Source organism: Rhopalosiphum padi, chromosome 4 (genome assembly GCF_020882245.1).
Source record: "Rhopalosiphum padi isolate XX-2018 chromosome 4, ASM2088224v1, whole genome shotgun sequence".
NCBI lineage: Eukaryota > Metazoa > Arthropoda > Insecta > Hemiptera > Aphididae > Rhopalosiphum > Rhopalosiphum padi.
Genome location: NC_083600.1, coordinates 51037044 through 51051100, shown reverse-complemented (window position 1 = coordinate 51051100; position 14057 = coordinate 51037044).

The following is a 14057-nucleotide window of genomic DNA, read 5'->3' as shown; positions in this document are numbered from 1 at the left end:
GTTTGGTTGCTATTTTATGGCAATAGCTTGTGGATCTGTAGTAAATGCTTAACATTGTACAATATTTGAATTTTCAGCAATCCGTTTAGTACTGGTATGTTATAAATTATAACGCACCAAAAATTCATAAAATATTTCTGGGCGATGGCGTCAATTAATAAAGGTACCTGCCTATGTAAGTATGTCATTATAAGTTATAAAAAATATAGTGATATCTATGGTGTATAATATCTAAAACCATGGTGTATATTTGCATTCTTATTATTTTTAGTGGAAAAATACGACTCGAAGATATTGTTCTAGCATACGCGTTACGCGTTTAATTATGGCATATGGTAACGTAATCCAATACATTTTTAGAGTAATTTTATTGGCCATACTGACAAATAGGTACTTATGTAGCAAACCAAATTCTTATTATTTCAATCGTATACCTGGTTATTTCAGCGAATATTTTATGAACAACCTTTTCCATAACATGATTATAAAATTATATATGGTCTACTGCACATTGAAGTATAATGTACCCACCCAAACTCTTGATAATAAGTTTAATAATTAGGTACTTATGCATAAGAATAAAAACGTTAACTATTCTTTTCTTCCACATTTCTCAGTTGTAATCATATTGTTCTATCAAATTTAACAACAGCGCTATTATTAAAACCGACGTACAATTAAAAAATGAACAATATTATCTTGTATTGTTTGATTAATGTTGTTTTGCTACTTTAATTTAACGATGAATTTAATTACATCGATAAAGCAATTTACTAAAAACGAAAATACAGTATTTTATCATTTCTGTGTTCCGGAATTCTATATAGGAGTCGGAACATAAAACATAATAGTAAATATTGTAGACTATACGTCATTCATTACTCTTCATTTATCAAATGTTCAAAATGTTTTGAATTTGGTTCCAGTGAAATGTGAATACTGAATAAATAAGAAATGTAAGTACGCGTTTACCGAAACCGAATGGATCGTAAGCAGGTGTATTCGTATCGCAAATACGCTAAAGTTAAAGAAAATCGTATACATATATTATTTAAACGATACTTATGTATATAAACAATATATATATATATATATATATATATATATAATATTACATAAATAATAAGATATTAAAGAATTATCATTTGTTTCAAGCGATATGAATATCATAGTATAGGTATCTCATATTTCTATAGTGGTAGCAGTAGGTATACCGCGATGACTCTCTGTCTGTAATCTTCCTCTTACGTCATACCATGATTGAAAATATTCTTTATCTTTTTATTGTTTGTGAATATTTGTGACTCGTTTTTTAATTATTTTTTATTAAACGAATTAAATATAAATTTTATAAAAAAAGACTAGGTTAATGTAATTAAAATTGGCTACAATTTTTCCACGCAAAATTATAAGTTGGGTTTGTTTATTTATTAATACATTTTATGAACATTTTATAAACATGTTGTAAAAAATACTCATATTTATAATAATCATAGTGTTAATTTTAGAGAGGTTTATTTAATATTTGGGAGGCGCGTATAGCCTCTCAGGTTTCGTATTATATATAATATTGTATATATATGGAATATATTGTATATTATATATGTATTGACTCTTCTATCCACCCCTAACCAAAATTTTAAATATTTACACGGATTAACACTGCATTAACTATGGCGTTTCCGGGCTAGTTAGTAACACGAAACAATAACGATTTCAATATTTGTACTGAGAGTTTTGATAAGCCAAAAATATAATACGGCTAAAATGTGGCTTTCTATTATATCCAGAAGAGTAATTGTATACATCAAATGGTAATGCATAAATATCGAATTTCATACTGTACTTTCCGTTATAATATAATACTCGGAATAACTGTTATGAAATATTATATAATATAATTAGCTTTAGTATCACTGCAGTATTATACAATCTTTATATTGTATTGAATGGCTCGTGAAGAGGATTTAATATTATATTGTCTGACCCGTGGTTATTATGATATAATATAATATTATTATTTTGGATGAAACCAAATTATTGAAAATGGAATAACACGTGGGGGTTGTTCAGTACGATTATGTATGTTTGGACCGTGCAGTATTATATAATATGTATAATACGTATACGTCGCGTATTCGTGTCGTTTTTCAATAAAAATGTGTGTCTTTTTATTCGTATCGTCAAAAAGCCTCCTTATATATAGTATCTATATGTCTTATATACATAATAAATGTATGTACAATAAATGCATATTATATATATGGGTATAGTTATAAACGTCCATCTCGAGGCGAAACAAAACCTTTGTCCGATACGTTCTTCGGCGGTGAATTGACGATTGACGATATTTTCCGTTTCGTCCGTCGCAATCAAGATCTAATAGACGAAAACGGCGTTCTTAATCCTGACGGATAGGGATCGCCTTTGTAGTTTGTAGTGAAATCGCGTCGTTACCGCCGACAGGTTACCTGACGGAAGACAGGACAAATGGGCGGAGATGCGACGAGTGAAGAGATTGATAGCCAAACCCGCGCGAACGTGGGAGGATTAAATTGTCTGTCAAACTGCTATCCGAATGGTATCCCATTAAGAAAATCGTGACGGTGGTGGCCGCCGATTCGCACAGTTGTCGTGTTGTTGTTAAAGGTTTATAATATTATATGTATTGCGTATACGGCGGAACGATGCCGAGTGTCCCGAAAATGTCCAAATAAATTTCTCGTTTGCATGTCGACATAGCTTAGTAGGTACATTATAATACATAATAATAATAATATTAAAGGTATATCTATAAACAGATCAAGGTCGTTCATTCCGCCATGTCCGGTTGCAGTTGTAAGTGTACCGACGCGAATAATATAATAGTGTTACCTGCACAACAAACCAAGTCCCTGACTACTGTTTATAGATAGGTATGCAATGTAATAATATGATATTAATATACATAATGTTTAAACATTGCGCGAAAACGGTCCGAAACAGTGGCGTAGCCAGGAATTATATGGTTTGGTTGATGGGGAATTGATGTTTATCATACATTGTTTGGCGTATCTAACCTGTAGGTACGCCAAAATTACAGAGGGCAGCTATGAAAATAGTTATGAAATATAATATATAATATATTATATTCTTAGTTATAAATTACGACTTGTAGTTAAAACATAGAAATATTATTTTATCACATATTATTTGTTTTTAAATATAATTTTCCAAATAAATATATTTATAGCATTTGATTCGTCGTGAACTATAATATTTTTCATTAATTTATGTTTATTTTAAATTATATATGTATTTTATAAATACCGAATTGAAAAATTGTGTAGGTAGGTAGAGGTATATGATTTTATTTATTGATATTATTGTACCTAAAGTAGAAACCATATTTATGCACTGAATATTATAATAATATTATAACGAAGCTCTTTCGTACACTGTTAACCAAAATATACGAATTTAACCAATTGACCACCCGTGGCTACATAACCACGACCTATTGAGATTGATTGTGTTTTGTTTATTATTTATTTTATGATTGTTTTTTGGATATTGGAATATTGTCAATTTACCGTATAATAATACGTTTCCGTTTAGCCATTTCGGCCGGGCAATATATCCCGCATAAACGGCTCCGTTGTATTTGTTCCGTGAAAGCGCATTGCTTTAAACGTCAGGGAGTTATTTCGTTCGACCCGCAACGTAGTCGGATGTCCGGCCGCAGGTAACGACCGGAACACACGATGCGTTCAAACGCCAAGGACGATCGATGCGTTTTGCCGGTCCGTCGAGCCGAAATAGCGTGACGAGCCGCGACGGCATGCTATTATATTAATAGATAGAAGTTTGTCACTGCACGGCCTTTTCAATTTTGGGCACCCACTGACTGGCGAGAACAACTACTGCGCGGCTGCTAAGGGTTTCACCGAAGCCGAATTTGATTATACATGTTTTTTTAAATAAAATTTAAAATATGCCATGGCTCATGTCACAGTGGTTCTCGACTGAGGTGACACGGATCCAGCTTAAGGGTGACACGAAATCTTCGGCTGGGTCAAATTTCCCATTAAATGTATAGAAATTATTATTATTATTATTATTTTTTATTTGCCAATTTAAAGTTTAAAGTGTCAACGTTTATTGGACCCAGAAACTCGAATAAAGTGTATATTTATCATTTTTTTGCATACTGTATTTTTTTTTTTTTTAACAAAAGAATAATTTATTCTAATATAATATTATGCAGTTAAGATTGTTTATTATTTTGATGTTAGGGTGACGCGGTGTTTGATTGTAGTGGCCAAAGTTGACACGAATCAAAAAAGGTTGAGAACCACTGGCTTATGAGGCCATTTATTTACAATGTTTCAGAAAAATTGTGTATTTTAAAAATGAATAGTTCTCAATAATTATTGCAAGGCTATAAAAGGCTGTATTATACAATAACTAAGATGGCCGGGATGAAGACAAAATTCGTTTAAAGTCAATGATTTTTTGTGTGCTCAGTATCTAAATCATACCCCAAGACATTTATTTTTTTAAAAACATAAGGTATCTAATTTAAAAGTAGTAGTGCTCCACACAACACGTTATAATGTTTAATTTTTAAAATTTAAAAATACATTTAACCATTTACATTGAATAAATATTATTGTATTTTGATAGGAAAAATAGATTTTATTTATTCGATGGTAAAAACAGTATTACAGTTGTTACGTCGTCCGTCGTGTTATTTCAGAAAGTTGATCTCGAACCAATTCTCTTTAGATCACGATCAGCGAGCAATAATTATTATACTATGATAAGTGATACGAAACGGTCAATCAGAATACGATACAATGCACATGATACGATAGACGACGTCGCTGTGATAGCGCACTTAATTAAACCGAGTAAACGTCTCGGACCATATTACATAGTTATCAAACACATCGATATTCATCAACGGTGGTCCACGTCGTATATTATTTAGTAATTAGTTACACTCACAAACGGGTAACTTTGATATAATTTCTATCTCCTCGCCGATGGTATTTGTACCGCGATTGTCGTGCCATTCGATTCAAAGTTGAACGCGCGTCATCGTTTTGTCTATTTCATTAGTACTCAATATAATAGCGGTCGTGTCGAAATTCCAGCGAAACGATTGTCTCGTGCGTACATATTTATGGGCTTCATCAATTGACAGAAATCGTCGCCCGTTGTCCGAGAAGCTATATTATGTGACTTAGAGGTTAGGTGAAGTTATTAAATAATAATATTATAACGAGTTATATACTTAAATACATTTTTAATCCGAAATGTATATTATACGATCTTAATATTTGTTGAGTATACATGTGTGTGTGTGTGGGGGGGGGGGGAGATTGCAGACCTGCTAATTTTTTTTTCAAAAATACTGTATTGTATTTATTTTTTTTTTAGGAAAATTAGAAGTATAATACATACTCATATTTTAGATGAAAACAAATGATACAAACGCACCGTTAACAATTTATATTGCTACGTCATGTATGATGCAAATATAACTATGGGAAATAGAAACCGAAGTCATTAAAACGGTTTTGAAAGTACGCGATAACTATAATAATTTATTCATCGTGTGCTTCTTTTTTCCGTAAATGTATCACAACTGCGCGTTTATACCTTCGCCGCTATATCATTGTTATTTTATTGTTTGATGTACGAATATATAGAAGATAAATACAATACAGTCGACGACACCGTCGCGTTTCCACGCTGTTTCATTGTAATGGCGTTTATTAGCGTCCGGCAGGTATGCCTATATACATTAACTATATTATATTATGCGCATTAGTCGGTAACGTGCGGCATATCGGTGAGTCAATTAACGCTAAAAGCCCGTCCGAAATAATCCAAACCCCCTACTCCTCGAGCACAATAATTTATTTGTGGAAAAATTAAATTTTGTTGTTGCGTTTATTATGATTCGATAGTATATTTTATAAGCCAGTTACTTTTAGATTAATTAACCACAACCCTGGGCGTGTATATAAGTGTAAAATACTTGTACAAAATAATAAATATATAAACGATGTGCGCATAGGATAATAATAATGATATTATTGTTTTTATTATTCTATTATAATCGTCCGGCCCGACCACTATTCGTCTGGAGTTCGTTTTACGACCGTCTACTGTACGTTTGTGTATTTCGAATTTCCCATTCATTTCCCTTACATTTTGAATTTTCCCGTCTCTGTTATTATGTCACTAAAATATGGTAGGTACTAGATGGAAAATATACTTCCATTATTTTATTTCCAGTGTTGTAGTATATTTCATAGTAAATAATTTAATTTAGACCTTCGAGTCCAAAGTGGTTATTTTAGAGATGTGGCTGTCGGAACGCGCCAAGTGTAACTAAGTCCCAGACGTGTGATTTTTAGCAACACGTGCCTCACTTGTCCAGAACACAAACTATGTACAACTTTAGTGATGGGACAGGTTGAAGTTTTGTATAATAAAATAATAATACATTGTAAAACAACAACACATGAGTATAATACACACGGGCAATAATATTATAATATAATAATCTCACATAATTTGATTAATATCGAATAAATTAAAGTGACTATTTTGTGAAATAATTTTCCTGGATTACAATATTACAAACCACTTTCTATCGTTGCGTTCCAAAAGTTATTATTAATAATTATTATACTGTCAATAATATTCTGTGTTTATATATTTCTTTAGAAAACTAATTTTATTTGTCTTAGATTTATGCGTAACTAAGTAATGGCTTGGAGAGCTAAAACTACCCAATTATATGATGAATAAGTCACGAAAAATGGTACTTTCGTCTTAGACGTACGAATAACTGGCTAAGAGCTAACTACCCGTGCTACAAGTTCAGTAAAAGAGTATTTCTCAAAATCTGAATAGTCTAATATTGAATGAAATATTATCGATTTCAAAAAAGACGATATATCGGGAATACATATACGCGTTTATAGTTTTTATAAGACAAAAAATGTGTATCAATATAAAATTTTAATTTTTTGTTTAATATACTTATCATCCATGTATACGATATACAATAAACATATATACCTATGTATAATAATATTAATTTTTATTGGCTACAAGTTATAACATAAAAGTCACTTACAAAAATATATAAATTTAGTACAGGGGCGCGCCCGGGCGTTGAGAAACTTTTTATACATATTAATAAATAAAAAGTATAAACCTTGCAAAAAAAAATTTTTTTTCATAGTTGCATCAACGCACGCTTTTATCCTAATACTTTGACCCGTTAAACAATTACTTTACCCTTAGAATCTTCGGTCGTTTATTTCAGATACTTTATAGTAATCTCCCCAGGTATTTCAGTTATTTCTCATCTACGAATATACTCGTGTTCTCGAACTCCCTTTTTTTTCATCCTATTCCGTTGAAACTCACACAGTGTCATTGGACAGTGCACGCGTTTACTTCGTCATTTCCATTATTACATTTTATTATTTACTTCTTCGGTTTCTATTTCCTTTGGGCGTCGACACTTATTCATATTATACAAATCCATAAATCACCGTTTCGGTCTTTTCTGTCTGAGACAGACATCCCGAGCTATTGAAACGTATTGCAATAAATTATATTTTTCCGCGATATAACACCGGCCTAAATTTAAATAATCACATCTCTGATGGAGACACTGCTGTATCTTTTATGTATTTTTTAATTCGTCAAAAATACATCTGGTGGTTACTCGATCCGATAAAATTATGCACAAGCGTGTTACTACAGTATATTTCAAAATATTATGTTACTTATTGTATACATATATGTTATACGCAATCATTAATGTTGACCGTAATTAAAATTCTGCTCCCTATTAATATAAAGGTCAATGTTTGACAATACAAATTAATTATATACATGTCATGTAATGTATACCTAATGAGGAAAAACAAATTCAACAACAAAAAATAAACACATTTTATTAACAAGGAACCTAGTCATAACCTCTAGTGCTTTTCAGCCTTTCGTGACACGAGCAACTAACAAGGTGCTTTTATAGACGCATTTCAATTTCAATATGCTCGTATAAAGATACTCCAGTGCATGTAATGCATATAATGGCAATACGTTTTTTATTGCATTTAAGGACTTAGAGATTGCATAACTATTAATTTATGTAAGATTTTACTCATATTATACAAACCTTATTCATAGACTGTTCAATAACCATATAATACATTTTTAACATCGGTCGAAATAAGAAGCGTAGGCGACTGATGATCATCTCACTTATAGTTATCGTACTGCTACGATTTGAGTAATTTCGGGAGAATTTTGTCGACGCGTTTCGTCGAAGTGGTTAGGCTCGAAAATAGGTTTATAATATTATATTATACGTACGTACTCGAGACTTGTTTAACTAGAATATTGTCGCAATAGTCGTAACTTTATACAAGACTTACAAATGGTAGCGTGAAAACGGTTTCATCCGCAAGAGTCATTGAAAAGCAGTCGGCACTATGTTTTTGGAGAAAAAAATTGTCGTTTTCCATCTTTCCATTCATATAATGACCATACGAAAATATTATGAATAGATGGATTCTTTTGACACCATTGCGTTTATTCAACGGTACTGCAACCTACACAATAGTTAAAAGTATTCTTCTTGTAATTGCGAATTGTTAATTTGATAAGGTGTGGTGTCTTATGGCGTTATGCAAACAAATAGTAAACTTATTTTAATTAAGTGCTGAGTCCAACTAAGAAAATATGGACCCGGGGCAATACAATATTAAATAATATATTATAACTAAAATGTCTAATTTATATTACTAAAATATTTAGTTATTTTTACTGTTTATTTTATACGAAATATAGTTAAATCAACAATGAAATCAGTTTAACTATATATTATAAATATTCAAAATTATTTTTTTAGGTTTATTTTACCATGAATTTAATCATTTTGGCATTGAAGTATTGCGTAAATAATGGAAATAATATATGGTTATTAAACTTTTTTTTTTTTTGATAATTTATTGTTAAATTAGTCAATTCATAATAATTATTTGTTGTTATAACTTAACATAATTGTTTTATATTTTTTTAGAAGAAGTGTTTATTGGATCTTTGTTTCTATATTTAATTCCAGTAATTTTTTTTTTTAGAAAAAAACTATGCTAAATTATTTTATGAGCCTATATTCTCTGTTTAATTTAAATTGGTCGGATAACTTTTTATCCTATTTTTTTATATTTATTAAATTTCTCTAACTATCAATAATTTTGTATTATAATATACAGTATTCTGAATAAGTGGTCTTAAATTAGTAAACTTTTTGAAATTATTCCGTCTATCAACATAATATCAAAAGTCAAAACCATGATATTGGATTAAAAAAAAAAACAAACAATCTAATTTAATATATTTTTCTGCACCTGGCATATATCTGATATAATATTAATATATCATCTATAGGTAATTAATTGACAATTACAAAATTATTACAAATTAGTTATATTTTTTATTTAAATGATATTTTATAAAGGTTATGACCGTATTATTATCGTGATATTAATGTATCTGAATATTTCAAACATTTAACGATGGCCTGCGAAATTACTAAATTGATATATTGTATTTTTATTGATATGATAAATAATAAAACATTTTATCAGTTTTTATTTATTAAATGTGTCAAATATATTTTTATTTTGTGATTAACTTAAAATTAATATAATATAATGTATGTGGTATACCTAATGCAATACATATAAGATTTTTGTTATATGTTTTTACGTTTGCTGCGTGAATTATAATATCCAACAATTTCATAAAGGAAAATATTTTTAGAGATTTAATAAGACATAAATCAATTGCAAATAAGCAATACTAGGATTATAAAATAATAAATATTTTCGTAATCACTGTTTGAACAAAAAGATCTATCGAGTGTTTCGTTAATAAAATTTTTCAATATTTTTTTTAAACACATACCATGTCACAAATACAATTTTTTTTCGGAAGGCGGTTACGAGTGATTTTTTTGGCTGATTCAGTATGTAGTCACACAATATATACATATACGGGACTTACATCTCTCTGTCACAGTTGTGGTGTCAAAGTCGGACAGCTGCTTGTGTTATTAAAAATAGACGTCCGGAGTTTGTGACGGACTATTATTGGAGATTGGAGGTAGATATTAAAATATAATATTACATCGATGTCGAAGCCAAAATAAATATCGACGTGAACGTAAAATTAGGATAAAAGCTGGGTAACTACTACAGCTGTGGTGGCAGCGGTGCAGGTGGCATCCGACGTATTATATAGATCACCGCAAGTGACGTGTACGTATAAATAGTATAGTGCGTGTAATGGTTGGGGGAAAAAAATCCGTAAATTTATTTAAAAAAAAAAAAAAAATCGCACGGTTGCGCTCGGTCGGTGCACAGTATACGTGTGCCGATTATAATAATATACTTCTATACATAATATTATGTATTATGCATTAAAATGTACAAGACACTGCGGTTCAGCAGGCGAATAAAATATTAAATAGATCCATCAGCGATTAGTAATTCGATTATACATTCGGTGACCGAACTTTGGATGGGTTTTATGGAAATTGGCAAACGTCCTGCGTCCTGCAAAAACACGGTCTCCGGGCACGGCTACGCGCGCACGCGAATTCAAGGCTGTTTTCTGTTAGTCATCATTTATTGTTCGATTTTGTTTTATGATTATTATTATTATTTTATCGTATATAATATATATACCACCACCACCGCTCTGGACTGCATGTCCGGTTCTTTTTCTTTTACGACCACCATTGTTGTGTACTTGTGTAGTTCGATTATATTATGCCTGGCCGAAGGGGTGTGCAGCCACACGTTATATGGGGAACTATATTATATGATATATATTATACTACAGCCTATGTATATATATATATGATACGCCGTTATTTTTTCTAGTCCGATTTCGGCGAGTTATTATTTTTTACGGCATTCGCGACGATCTTGGACTAATATTATATTATATTATATTATATTATATTATATATATATATATAGCGATAACACTATAATCGTCGTCGGGTAACCGTTTAGGCCAAAAAAGATTTACCAATATGAACCGCGGTCGTTTAAAAAGAGGCGTTGAGAATAACGAACAAAACTATTAGACCAACACGTCTCACCACGATAGATATTCAACAAGCTGCATGTTTCTCGCATCTCAAGTAAAATTCCGAAAAGAAATTCCGTTATTACGGCAAATGATGCGTCTCTGCTTTGACCTGAAATCATGTAAGCTCGCATGTAAACTTGATTTTTAAAGCTTAAACACTGTTGAAATACGTACAAAAATAATATCAATTTATATTTAATACGTAAATAAATAATCTCAAAACTAATTAACAAAGTGTGAACAAAAATAAAAAAACGAATTTATTGAAAACCAATAATAAAAAATAATAATAATAAAAACCAAAAAAATTCGATCTGTTGTATAATATTAATTGTAGTGAATAAATCACTGTGTAATGGATGTATTCAATTTTATTTAAACTCTTTATAAGATAAATCATTGTATTCAATACATTGAAAAACAATTCTGAATGGAGACAGATTGTTAGCATATATTTCTAAGGATATAATTATTCTGTAATATATTTATATTGCTATTAATATCTTATTTATCTATTAGTAATACAATAGGTTGAGCTAATTTTAATAAAAGATAAACGGTCATATGAGACACTTATATAAGCGTTTAAAGTTTAAACAATTTTTACAAAATTTATCGAAATCATGGAAATTTGCAAACTATTCTATAAGTTAAATTAATACAATTTTTAATTTTAACACCTACAATTTAAAAATTTAATACAAGGTTTTTTAACTAAAAATTACTGGAAATTAAAAAAAAAAGTTTAGTGAAAATCCACATAGTTTTGTCTTTTTGTGATTGTAGTTCAAATTTTAACGACATTGGCTATTCAAACATACCCTATAATAACAATTTATCCTATAAAAATATTTGTTAGCTTATGATAATTTAAAAAAAAAGGTAATCGTAGAGACTTAAAACATTCCATTATTACTTAAATTATCCTTTTTTTTTTATACATTATGACGTTACATAAAATTTAGACTTATTTCAAGCTATTTGCATTTGAAATTTTTCAGTTTATTTTAAAAATTGTAGGTTAATAAAAGCTTATGAACTTAGTACAAGATCGCGTATCAGTTGTTCTTATAGCAATTTAAAAATATAATAAAGTATACATTATATATGCTAATAGCCCATCTCCGCTTAGAATTGTTTTTCGTATGCAATCATATTATTTAATACTGAATTCATATTTTAACATAATACCTATTACCGTGACTTACTTAATAACGAGGTACTCTGTCGCTACCTACTATCAAACCGATTACCCTGATTTTTGTAATTAAGGAGAAAAATTGATCAAAATATTTTAATATTCTTTTAAATTTTTATAATCGACTACAATATTCCTTTTGGCGCATAAAATGAAAATCGAACCTTTTTTTAATTGCGTTTTACTGTGCGCCATTTCAATTTAATTTGATTTTCATGTAATGCTTTCAATCTTTATACCTGTATATATTATATTATAGGTTTTGTAATTTTGGTTAAAAAAAATTACCATACAACGGTTATAGGTATTATAGTTAATTTACTTTTAGTAACGCACTAGTTAATGCACAAGCATCGAATGAATAATTGTTTGAAAAGTATACTGCGTGTGCACTGTGCATACTATTATATTACTTTTTATATTTAATCAGATTTAAGGTAAATAAATTATGCTGTAAATGTTCTTTTAATTTTTTACTAAGGTTCTTAGTACGTTTTCTTTAGTTGTTTTGAGAAAAAAATTTATCAGCTATTCTTATTGAAATATACTTTAATTGCTTTGATAATCTTATAATAATTATTTAGTTTATGATTAGATATAAACATTATTTATATAATTGTAGACTTAAACTCATCATAATAATATATTATACACACATTCGATGTTTGTGATTGACATATTTAGGTACCTCTGACTTAATATATTATTTATACCAACATGTTGAGACTTTTACAAGTTGTTTTATCTGAATAATAAATATTGTTAACTTGTAGCTTTGAACAGAACGTAAGTAGCAAATTAAAATATTAATTACTTACTAAAATCTGAATAATCAACAAGAACCTATGTGTTTCCTTTGCTGATAAAATACTTTTAAAGCTTACATTTACAACTGGATTTGCATATGATATAGTTATCTTATATTAATATTATTATGAAATACTCGTAAGTAGTATTATTGTTGTTTGAATAAAATAAAAATAAAATAAATTGGTTAACATAATAATAAGATGCTTCAATATAAAGTTAATTGCTCGTCTTGTTGAAGTTAGCTATTAACAATAAAATATATTATATAATATAATATTCGAATGGACAAATTGAAATTATTTTAAATTCTATTATACTCGTATAATAAATATGGAACAATTAGTGTAGTTTTTAGTATTATGGGTTGTACAACCAACATTTTACCATAATATACATACGGTTTATTTGAATTTAATTATTATAAAGCAAATACATATAATATTAAATAAAAATATAATAATATATTATTAATATTAATATATTTATTTTATTTATTTATGTTTTTATACTTTTATTTTTATTTTATACATGAATTATTACCAGCTATTGAAAAACGTCTAATTAGTGTTATACCATATTAGTGATTGTATATGGAATTCATTTTAATTACCAAGTATGTGAAAATAGTATGAAAATAGCAAGCAAGTTTTTTTTATTTATTTAAAATAGGACTGTTTACAATCTGTAAACCAAATAATGATTACAAATTTACAATAACCAAAATTAATGAAGGTAAGGAATCAGGAGGCGTGAGGAAGTTACTCAACGGCGGCATCCCATAAATACCTAGTAAACTTACTAGTTATAATGGAATAACCACTTGCTGCTGCTTGCTAGTGAAATGTAAGTTACACACAAATAATATTAT